At 36.9% G+C, this 10,983-nt stretch overlaps 1 long non-coding RNA gene across 1 annotated transcript; it reads right to left on the bottom strand.

The window, feature by feature from the left end:
* Window positions 1-7,685: 7,685 nt before the first annotated feature.
* Window positions 7,686-10,464, bottom strand: LOC118477618. The gene is made up of 2 exons (XR_004858493.1): window positions 9,269-10,464; window positions 7,686-8,322 (listed from the first exon to the last, which is right to left on the bottom strand). It is a non-coding gene; the product is annotated as an uncharacterized LOC118477618 (long non-coding RNA).
* Between the last annotated feature and the right edge of the window lie 519 nt (window positions 10,465-10,983).

Here is a 10,983-nt window from a genome sequence, read left to right as displayed (position 1 = left end):
GGATGCATTGTCTAGTGAATGAACGTAAAAACTGATCTTTTGTTTCAGAGTACGCTGCATCGATTTTTGCTTCAAAAAGGTACGTTTTTAAGCTCATTTTCATGCACTCCAGACAGCTGTGTGCGTCTTTTGCAAATTGTTATTTCATACCATAAAAGTATATTTGAATAGTTTGCTTGAAAGACAGTGAGAAATGTGGAAACTTTTTGCCTGCATTTTTTTCACCAATTAGATCTATTCTAGAAATTAATTTCGAGTGAAGAATGATGCCAACGGCAAGATTCTATGCAAACGCAATAATATCCATTTTACGGGGTCAAAACAATCGCTGCTTGTTCGTTTCTTTCTTTTAAAAATTCATTCCAGTAAAATTCCACTTCGAATTAAATTTTCTTGAGTAATTATTCAGAGTGGTTTTCACCGGAAAAAAAGTCAGGACATTATTCTTCGACTATGGCAGTGTTGCGTTTGGTGAACCTCTTCACTGGCTTGGAGGGAACAAGGTTTTTGACTATTATTTAATTTTAACTCTACGTGTGTGAGGAATTTAGATGAAAATGCATCTGCCATACTTAGATCTATATCTGTACTGGTATGTGTTTATCAAATACCCTCTTTTTTTTCTTTAGCTGGATGAAATCGCCTCTTTCAAGAAAATTGGATGGATTGGAGAATGTGAGTGAAGCAGTTGACCGCATGTTAGACCTGATTAAACGGGGACAGATTCAAGTGAAGACGTTTTCTTCAAAGTTGCAGTACATCGAATGGGGAGGCACCAAGCTATTGGCCTCTCTGTATTGTTTGTCATCTAACGAGAAAGAAAGAGGAACTGTAACCTGCTTCTTGCACAAACTGCTGACAGAATTATCAGCTTGGGAGACTTTCCTTTATGTTGAGACTGCTTAACTTCCTGAAGAGAATAAAATGGCCCTGGGATACTGCAGAGTCATTATATCTGGCGTCTAAAAAAGAAAGGAAAAAAAAAAAATTAGAGGATCAATTCAAAGGGCAATGACTCCATCATCTTTGCACCAATTTCAACAAAATCTCGAACAACTAAAATTCAACGAAGGGGCGTCAAAAAATGTTAATACGACAAATAAAATAAGTTCATGTCTTTCAATGATACCGTGTTTTTAAAAAACTCTTCACTGCTGTGAAGACGTACTGGTTTGTATTCTCCAAAATTGGTTCTCTTCCCATATTTGTTTACCAGTTTACAGGGAAGTACAAGGATATGTATTTACGGCTGCGTTGTTCTGTTTTATCAAATAAGGGGAAATATACTATAGCCTTAAATTGTCCCTCTTGAATGGACTGTTTATTTTGTCTGTACAAATAGTAGTGGATACGTCTCAGCAATGAAGGGGTTGAATTTCAACCAATAATGAATAAAACACAAACTTTTACAGCTTCTTAACAATCAGTCATAGTATTATCATAATGTATATAATGTATTTGAATTAAATAAGTTGGGTTTTTTTAAACTGACACTAACACAGCCAGTGTGAAAAGAAAAAGACTCATACAATGTGCAATGTTTTCTTTTGGGTTTTCTTGAAAGACAGAGTTTATGGCAACAACCCACAAACAGCCAAATACAAACTGTAGTTGGAACTCAATGTAGGACAAGAGGTCGGTCCAAAGAATCGACCCTGTTGTCTGGGGTGAAATGGTCAACACCTGGAGCATTTTTAAAAAATACTAATAGCCACCTGCTTCCCAGAGTTTTCTTTGGCAATGTGAGTTTCAAATAAATAATTCTGTTCTTTAATGCACAAATACACGTTATGGTTGATTTATAGTTATAAATTAAGTTTCGCATATTACCTGTATTGGTTGAAAATGTGAAAACTTGATATTTCTCGTCTCAAACACCAAACTCGATTCTCTTCATATTGATACATGTGATGTCCCTTTGCTTGAATCTATTTTGTTCAAAGTTTTGTTGATATTCTGCAGAGGTGATCGAGTCATTGCTCTTTAAGCTTTAACTATGTCCTTTTTTATAGACACCCAGTGCTGTTCATGAACCGGACACTGACTATTGTGGCGACTCGTGTTTTTTTCATGTTATTAGTGTATGTTTCATGATATCCACCAGAGTCTGCATTTTAGATTTTCTAATACAGGCTGCTCGTTGCTGTGTGCAGAAAATGCTTGAGTTCGATTCTCGTGTCGGGAAGTCATTTTATGAAGTATCTTCATCTGCTGTGGGTCCGAACGGGCAGAGGAGAAGCAGCTCGCCACCTAGAAGATCTACATAGTGTCTATGGGAGCGTTACAAGTTACATGTATAATATTATTATTTCGAGGGTGAGTAATGCCTGTTAAGATGTAACGTTTTATTTATTTATTGTAGAATGATAAAAATCAGTGCATTAGTATTGTCCCATCATTGGACTATCCTCTTAGAAAAATTAAATTCTTAAAATCAGGACGTCATTCACACTCCAATTGCATTTGTCACAACACGTGTTTGGGTACCTCGGTCAGAGCTAAAATTGCAACCACCAAACAGCTTCGCTTCAAGCACTGTGCTGTCTCTGTATTTCTTACAACCCAAGAGTGTTCAGCAGCAATTATTTACGAAAGAATGATATTATCTAATTATGGTGATATTTTAGATTGATGTTAGCACTATTTATTGGCTATGGGTGGGATCTTTGAAAGAAGATGATTCGACTGAGACTAAATTAAACGATGAATTTAAGTTCGTTCTAGTAAGCCCCAGAGTGGTCTCAGCAAGAAAAGTGCAGCATATCATTTTCTGGGACTGGGAAGGCAGTCCATATAAAGTTTCTGGAACGGGGGAAGAACTTGAAATCAGACCAATATTATGTTTCCATTTTACATAACCTGCAGGCCAGCCAGGCTGAGACTGGTTTGCCTTGGGGAAAGACGCAATACTGCAGCATGGCATTATTGACAATTGGCGTCTCCACACAAATCGGATGTCTCCATCCTGATACTACCATCGTACAGCCCGAGTCTTGCTTTTTAGTTTAGTTTAGTTTAGTTTAGTTTAGTTTTTTCTTTTTCAATAGCTAAAGAAGGCTTTAGAATGGAACCCCTATGACAGCGATGCTGATGTAGAGGCTCACGTTCTGTTGTGGTATAGACGAAACTGTTGGTTTCTTGCTCTGACAAGACACGCCCCAACTAGTCCGGAGTTGGCGGCACTGTGTTGATCGCAACGAAGAACATGTCGAAGAACAAAGTAATCTGCCTGTTGCGCGGATTCTAAGCTTTCTTACTTTTGGTGTATATTTGTGCAACAAGTCTTGAGAATAAGACAGTTATGACCAAACAGGCCTTCTTTTTCAGCCCACCTTCATATAACTTTTGTTAAATCCTGATTCATCTAGCCACATCATTTATGGGAGGAAATGAGAGATTTTCATGTTCCAAAGATTTAAAAAGTATTTAGATTATAGAAATATTGTATATAAAGTAGATCTAACTCTGATTCAGATGTTTAAAACGTAAGTCAATACACATAAGAAAATTTGCTTAAGTTCTTTTTTAAATGTTATTTGTTTTACAGACATGTACTTTGGTCACTTTTGTTTTCCTAAATGTTTGGCTACGTCGCTAGTCAACTTTGTTGTTTACTTTCGCCCACAATTTATGTACAAGCATCGGTGCTTAAGACTTGCTTTATTTAATAAAATTATGCTGCATTCTTTTGTCTGTTTTTTTAAAATGGTGTTTGTTCTTTTTTGTGCTTACACCCAGTAAATCAAGGGTTCCTTAAATAGGCTGCATGAACCCCTTGGGGGTGCTTGAGTCCATACCAGGTAGAGGGTTCGAGAGTTTAATATCAAAAGCAAATCGCATGAGATCGATTCCCGAGCGGGGGAAAGGGGGAGGGGGTTTATCGAGTTATTCGGTCTTTTTACTGGGATGTTGAACACCTCACAGTCTCAGCCCCGGTTGGCAGAGGCAGACAAGGCCGAAACACCGCCTCCTAAATGATCACCTAAATTGTGTTGATGGGAATTTAAAAACATCTACATTTTTCCCTACCCTTAATGACGAGTAGCTAAAGAGCTGTATGATTCTCCTCTTCTTAAAAAAAAAAAAACAGAAGAAAAATCAAATTACGGACATTTCTGAGAGGGTGGTTGGCGGGCGCTCTGGTGAGGTTTGATCTTGGAGTAACTATTATTACTCCAAGGGTTTGATCCTTCTTTCCTCCCAAACATCTATCGACCTTATATCTCCTCCTTCTCTTTTTTTATATGTAACACTAATAATACTTCTATTTTTCGGCGCCTATTTGATCTAGTTGTGTTGTAAATGCCAAAAACATCTAACTAAAACGAAAACTTAAACTAAAAAGGACATTTTTTGTTAAGGATAAGTAACAACAGCATACGGATCGTAAAATGTTTTCGAAAAAGCTGGGCTTGTAAGACCTGGTAAGAACATTTATTGCAAAAGTGTTTTTTTCCCACTACTAAGTTAAAAGTACACCATACTGTAGCCTGGATTCATCGGTGCGCAAAATCGAGCAGCCTACGCCATACAAAATAGTGATATTATGTGCCGACGTGTTAAGTTCATTACACTATCAAAATGCTATTCAAAGACGACAATGACTGTCTATGATTTTTCAATATTTCTTACAGTCATACATTACACGACACAAAAAGGGTGCAGCTGTTCTCTCTCTCTCTCTCTCTCTCTCTCTCTCTCTCTCTCTCTCTCTCTCTCTCTCTCTCTCTCTCTCTCTCTCTGTGTCTCTCTCTCTCTAACACACACACACAAACACACACACACACACACACACACACACACACACACACACACACACACACACACACACACACACACACACACACACACACACACACACACACACATACTCTCATTACATGATCAAGATAATTGAACCTTATTCTGTACTTAGCATATATATACAAACGTTTTATCTAATATCCAAACTGTACATGGAACATACACACATGCTATAGATCTAGATCTAGTAATGTAGATTTATAACCTGATTCTTAGAATTGCTTATAATGATATTGAGGCATCTCATTACTGTGATTATTGTGATCATATAAAACATCTTACTTGTGTATAGCACATACAAACGTCAATTTGGCATATAAACTGATCGTGATATCAGCGCATAAAACACATCTGAATTAATATTAAGGGTGAATATAGCACATAGTTATACTACATTTTTAATTATAAAATGTGCATAGCACATACTCACATCACATCACTGTGATATAATTATATTACATTTTTATATAATGTGCATAGCACATACTCACATCACATCACTGTGATATAATTATATTACATTTTTATATAATGTGTATAGCACATACTCACATCACATCACTGTGATATAATTATATTACATTTTTATATAATGTGCATAGCACATACTCACATCACATCACTGTGATATAATTATATTACATTTTTATATAATGTGCATAGCACATACTCACATCATATCACTGTGATATAATTATATTACATTTTTATATAATGTGCATAGCACATACTCACATCACATCACTGTGATATAATTATATTACATTTTTATATAATGTGCATAGCACATACTCACATCACATCACTGTGATATAATTATATTACATTTTTATATAATATCATATCACTGTGATTTAATTATATTACATTTTTATATAATGTGCATAGCACATACTCACATCACATCACTGTGATATAATTATATTACATTTTTATATAATGTGCATAGCACATACTCACATCACATCACTGTGATATAATTATATTACATTTTTATATAATATCATATCACTGTGATTTAATTATATTACATTTTTATATAATGTGCATAGCACATACTCACATCACATCACTGTGATATAATTATATTACATGTTTATATAATGTGCATAGCACATACTCACATCACATCACTGTGATATAATTATATTACATTTTTATATAATGTGCATAGCTCGTACTCACATCACATCACTGTGATATAATTATATTACATGTTTATATAATGTGCATAGCACATACTCACATCACATCACTGTGATATAATTATATTACATTTTTATATAATGTGCATAGCACATACTCACATCACATCACTGTGATATAATTATATTACATTTTTATATAATGTGCATAGCACATACTCACATCACATCACTGTGAGTGTGATACTATATGTTGGGTAACATTTATTTGTGCATAGCACCTACGAACGTCCATTATCGACATACACATTGAGTTGTATTTGTGCACAGCACATACTCACATCACATTACCATGATATAAAACAACCAGTCTGTGCATAGCACATACGAGTGTCAACAGGTACATAGAGTATCTACTGTGCATAGCACACACTCGCATCACATGTTCGTACAAATAAACATTCTTATCTGTGCACAGCACATAGTTGCATCACATGTTCATGATATAAACATTCTTATCTGTGCATAGCACATACGAATATCAATTACATGTATATTGAAACACATATTACTATGCTGAGTATTAACTGCGTATAGCTAAAAGATACTCGCATCTCATTACTGTTATGTAAAACATTCTTATTTGTGCATTGCACTTATTACTTGCATCACATGTTAGTGATATAAACTGTATCTGTGCATAGCACATGCGAAAATTAATTATTGATACTCTTAATATTTATGTTGAGTATTCACTGTACATAGATGACACATACTTGCATCACATTACCGTTATATGAAACATTCTTATCTGTGCATAACACATACAAACGTCCATTATCGACATACACATTGAGTTGTATTTGTGCATAGCACATACTCACATCACATTACCATGATATAAAACAACCAGTTTGTGCATAGCACATACGAATGTCAACAGATACATAGAGTATCAACTGTGCATGGCACATACTTGCATCTCATTACAGTGGTACAAAACATTCATAGCTGGGCAAAGCGCATCCTCGCATCACACGTTCCTACAAATAAACATTCTTATCTGTGCATAGCACATACGAATATCAATTACATGTATATTGAAACACATATTACTATGCTGAGTATTAACTGCGTATAGATAAAAGATACTCTCATCACATTACCGTTATGTAAAGCATTCTTATAATTTGTTCATTTCACTTATTACTTGCATCACATGTTAGTGATATAAACATTATCTGTGCATAGCACATACGAAAGTTAATTATTGATACACTTAATATGTTGAGTATTAAATGTACATAGATGGCACATACTTGCATCACATTACCCTGATATGAAACATTCTTATCTGGGCATAGCACATACAAACGTCCATTACATAATAAACAAAAACATTAGTGTGCATAGCACATACAAACAAAATATTACTGCTATATACATTTAACTTGCTAATTGAACATGTATGTAGTACATTAGAAAGATAAACTAATTCATAGACTTACATGGCATATAACATTCCATTTCTGAGATATAAAAATTTTATACACCGTAAATTCGTAATATTATGAAACATTTAACTGTACATAGAACACACACACACACACACACACACACACACACACACACACACACACACACACTCACATACAGAGAGACAGACAGACAGACAGACAGAGAAAGAGAGAGAGAGAGAGAGAGAGAGAGAGAGAGAGAGAGAGAGAGAGAGAGTACTTTAGGTTTATAAACTCATTCTTAGATGTGCTTAGCACATACACACATGACATCATCGTGACATAAAATACCTTTCTGTGCATAGCACATACGAACATCAGTAATTACTGACATAAATTGAGCCGTAACTGTGTACAGTGCATACAAACGCCATGTATTGACATCTGACTTGAGTTATAACTATGCAAAGCACACACTCGTATCAAATTATCGTGATACAAAACTGGTGTTCCAATAACACGAATAGTGACTTCAGCTTCGAAGCGTCGATAAACTTTCGTTGCCTCACTAATTGCACGGCACTACTTTCGAGCTGGGTCCACATTTCATCTACACCCTCTTCCTCCATATTGAACTGTAGGGACATCCTCTCCTTCGTGTCCCAGTGGGATTCCATGAATGCACCATGCCTGCAGTGCTGACTGTCGGCCTTTGTGGTCGGTGATAAGTCCCATTTTTCTTTCTCAACTTTGTATCTGTTTCTCTGCCGAGTCTTGACCTGTACTCTGGTTCAGTTTCATTTGGGGGCGATCGACAGAAAGTGGTTGCAACGTCCTGGGTCGACAGTACTGTCTTTCTTGCCATTTTTGAGGTTTCAGTTGCACAGAAACTTCACATGTGAGTTAAATACGCCGACCTGTGGTAGAATGGGTTTGGAAAATTATGAGTATAGAGCTAAAAGGAAAGACACCCCCCCCCCCCACCCCTTTCTTACTTAAAAAAAATAGTTTCAGTAAAGAGATCAAGGAGAAATAATAGAAAGTGAAAAACCATCGTAGGCTTCAGTCGTACTTAGATCTACATTTTTTCACGCCTTTCTATTTTTTACGACGATACCTTGCAAAGGATGGTCAGTCTATTTTAGGGCATACAGTAATGATCAATCAGGGAAGCCCCGCCACCCCAAAATATCGTGGTGCTAAGTAAAAGTGTGTGTGTGCCGAATTGCGACACCGGTCACTGTGGAATGGTGTCTCTCGCACTTGGCTCCCATAGCCAGCAGGAACAGAAAAAACAAACAACACAGCACATTAATGATTCTTTCCCTTTTCTTTGGATACGCTTGACTTATCTCTGTGTTTAGTCTGGGAAGGAGACTGTGTCACAATGTGTGTGTGTGTGTGTGTGTGTGTGTGTGTGTGTGTGTGTGTGTGTGTGTGTGTGTGTGTGTGTGTGTGTGTGTGAGAGAGAGAGAGAGAGAGAGAGAGAGAGAGAGAGAGAGAGAGAGAGAGAGAGCCTGTGTGTGTGGTGTTAGTGTTGTTGTCCATGATGGTGGCAATGAGAAGGGGAGTCAAGCAATAAAAACTTTCACTAGTTGTATAGGCTATGTGTTGGTTTTCATGGGCTATTTGTCTGGGGGGGGGGGGGGGGGGGGGTTCAACGCCTTACCATACACATAATGTCAGGATAATAACCATTCCAACATCAAGCACAATTGAAAACAATGCAATAAACACAAACAATATTTAGCTAACAACCAAATAAGAAGAGGGGGCCGCTTTCAACTAGATAGATAAGAAACCCTGTAAGTTCATGAAAACAACACACAAAAAAACAAAACAACACGAGGCGATAATGGATACCTGGTCTGACGGACGACTTGAACACAACCAGTTGTGAACTTTACACTGGATAGCTGCAGACAGGCCGCAGCATTTATACTCCGACACTATACGGTGTAACAGATTGTTTCGGTTTCGGCATACAGAAACCAGCTTCGCTCGCGTTAAAAAAACCCAATCAGTTTCTCCATCGATGGCCGGATCGCTTTTCCGAAGAATAATTTCCCGCAAGTCTTTCACGGAACAGTGGCGCGTGTATGTGTGGGGGGAGAGCTAGGTTGGTTTAACCGCTGTCGAAAACTGGCTAAACACGACCGTCTTTCTTTAGTTTGCGTGCCCTCTGAACTGCAAGGGGAATTCTGCACGATTTCGCAGCTAGGCTAGCCCAGTGTTTACGATACGCGCCTTGTAATCAAGAGATCCTGGATTTGTTCCACTCTTGATTCCCATGTTTTTTTAAATGTCGGACAGACGATAAAAAGCTGTAACGTCTCTTTATAAACAAAAGAGTGTTGAATGTGATGTAATCCCTGTTTGCTGTCAACTTTCTTGCAAAGCCTTAGCCCTCAGAGCACTCTATATTAAAACGCTGTATCTATTGAAAACTCTTTTCATGCTGTAAATAAGGTTTCAGACTTACAAATTTATGAAGGCATTAAAAAAATAAGTCAACAAAATATATGGGCGTTGCTTGCGAATCTCGAAAGTGAAAAGTGACATCAAATGTCACTTTATTTAAAAGTGTACTTAGATTGACCTTGATAATAAGGATAGCCAAATGACACAAAATCAAACAACTTATATGTGGGTGTACGCCGTAACCAAGAAGCTACCGAAACAAATTTAAAAAAAAATAATGTAGCGTCTAACACCCCCATAAACATGAAATAGATAATACGAGGCAGGCTTTGATCCTGTTTATCAGGACCAACCCCTTGTGAGAGTGACATAAGAGTCCCACGAGAAAGACCGATGTACTCGAAAAAAATGTTTTACCCACCTGGGAATCGAACTTAGGTAACCCACGTTTAGACACCTAATCGCTACACCACAGACGATGGTACCGAAACATTTAACCAAAAACAATTTTTCCTCAACCGAACCAGTCAATTTAGATCCCTTTGTAGCATTCTTGCCAGAATGGTTGTATTGTGTAATTACGTACATAGTTCTTTTAGTACATTGTTTCACCCTCTTAATAAAATAAGATAAGATACTACTTTATTATCCAAGAAGGAAATTTTTCTTGGCTGTACTGGACTGTAAACCACATGCAGGTATACATAAAAAAATTAATTATATATTAATATCATTAAAATTCAATATGGAAATAGAATTAAAGCTGACAAAATGTACATATCACACAAGATGCATCATTCAACCCCATGCAGGAATTTAATTATAAGACCTTTGGAGTTATATAGATACATAGTCTAAATAGCAATACACATCTATGCTGATTCTGACAATAGCCTAAAGCAAGATGGTAAAAAATAGATCTTGTAATTGTGAGCGTCGTACGACAGGAAACCATCCTAAGTGATCACTCACGAAAAACTCGTCAAGATCGTGACAATGAAGAGGAAAATACAAGTTCCGCGTCTGCTCCAGTTGTTTGTTAATGTTTCAGCCTTCCTACACACGACAATATTTAGATCGAGCTTAACACAGTTTAATGTGTACAGAATCCCTTTAAAAAACAATAATAAAATCCCCTCCTCCACGCCCGCCCCCCC

The sequence above is a fragment of the Aplysia californica genome, unplaced genomic scaffold (assembly GCF_000002075.1).
Source record: "Aplysia californica isolate F4 #8 unplaced genomic scaffold, AplCal3.0 scaffold00155, whole genome shotgun sequence".
NCBI classification, from domain to species: domain Eukaryota; kingdom Metazoa; phylum Mollusca; class Gastropoda; order Aplysiida; family Aplysiidae; genus Aplysia; species Aplysia californica.
The sequence above is the reverse complement of the archived record's forward strand: the minus strand, read 5'-3'. Positions and strand labels throughout refer to the sequence as shown.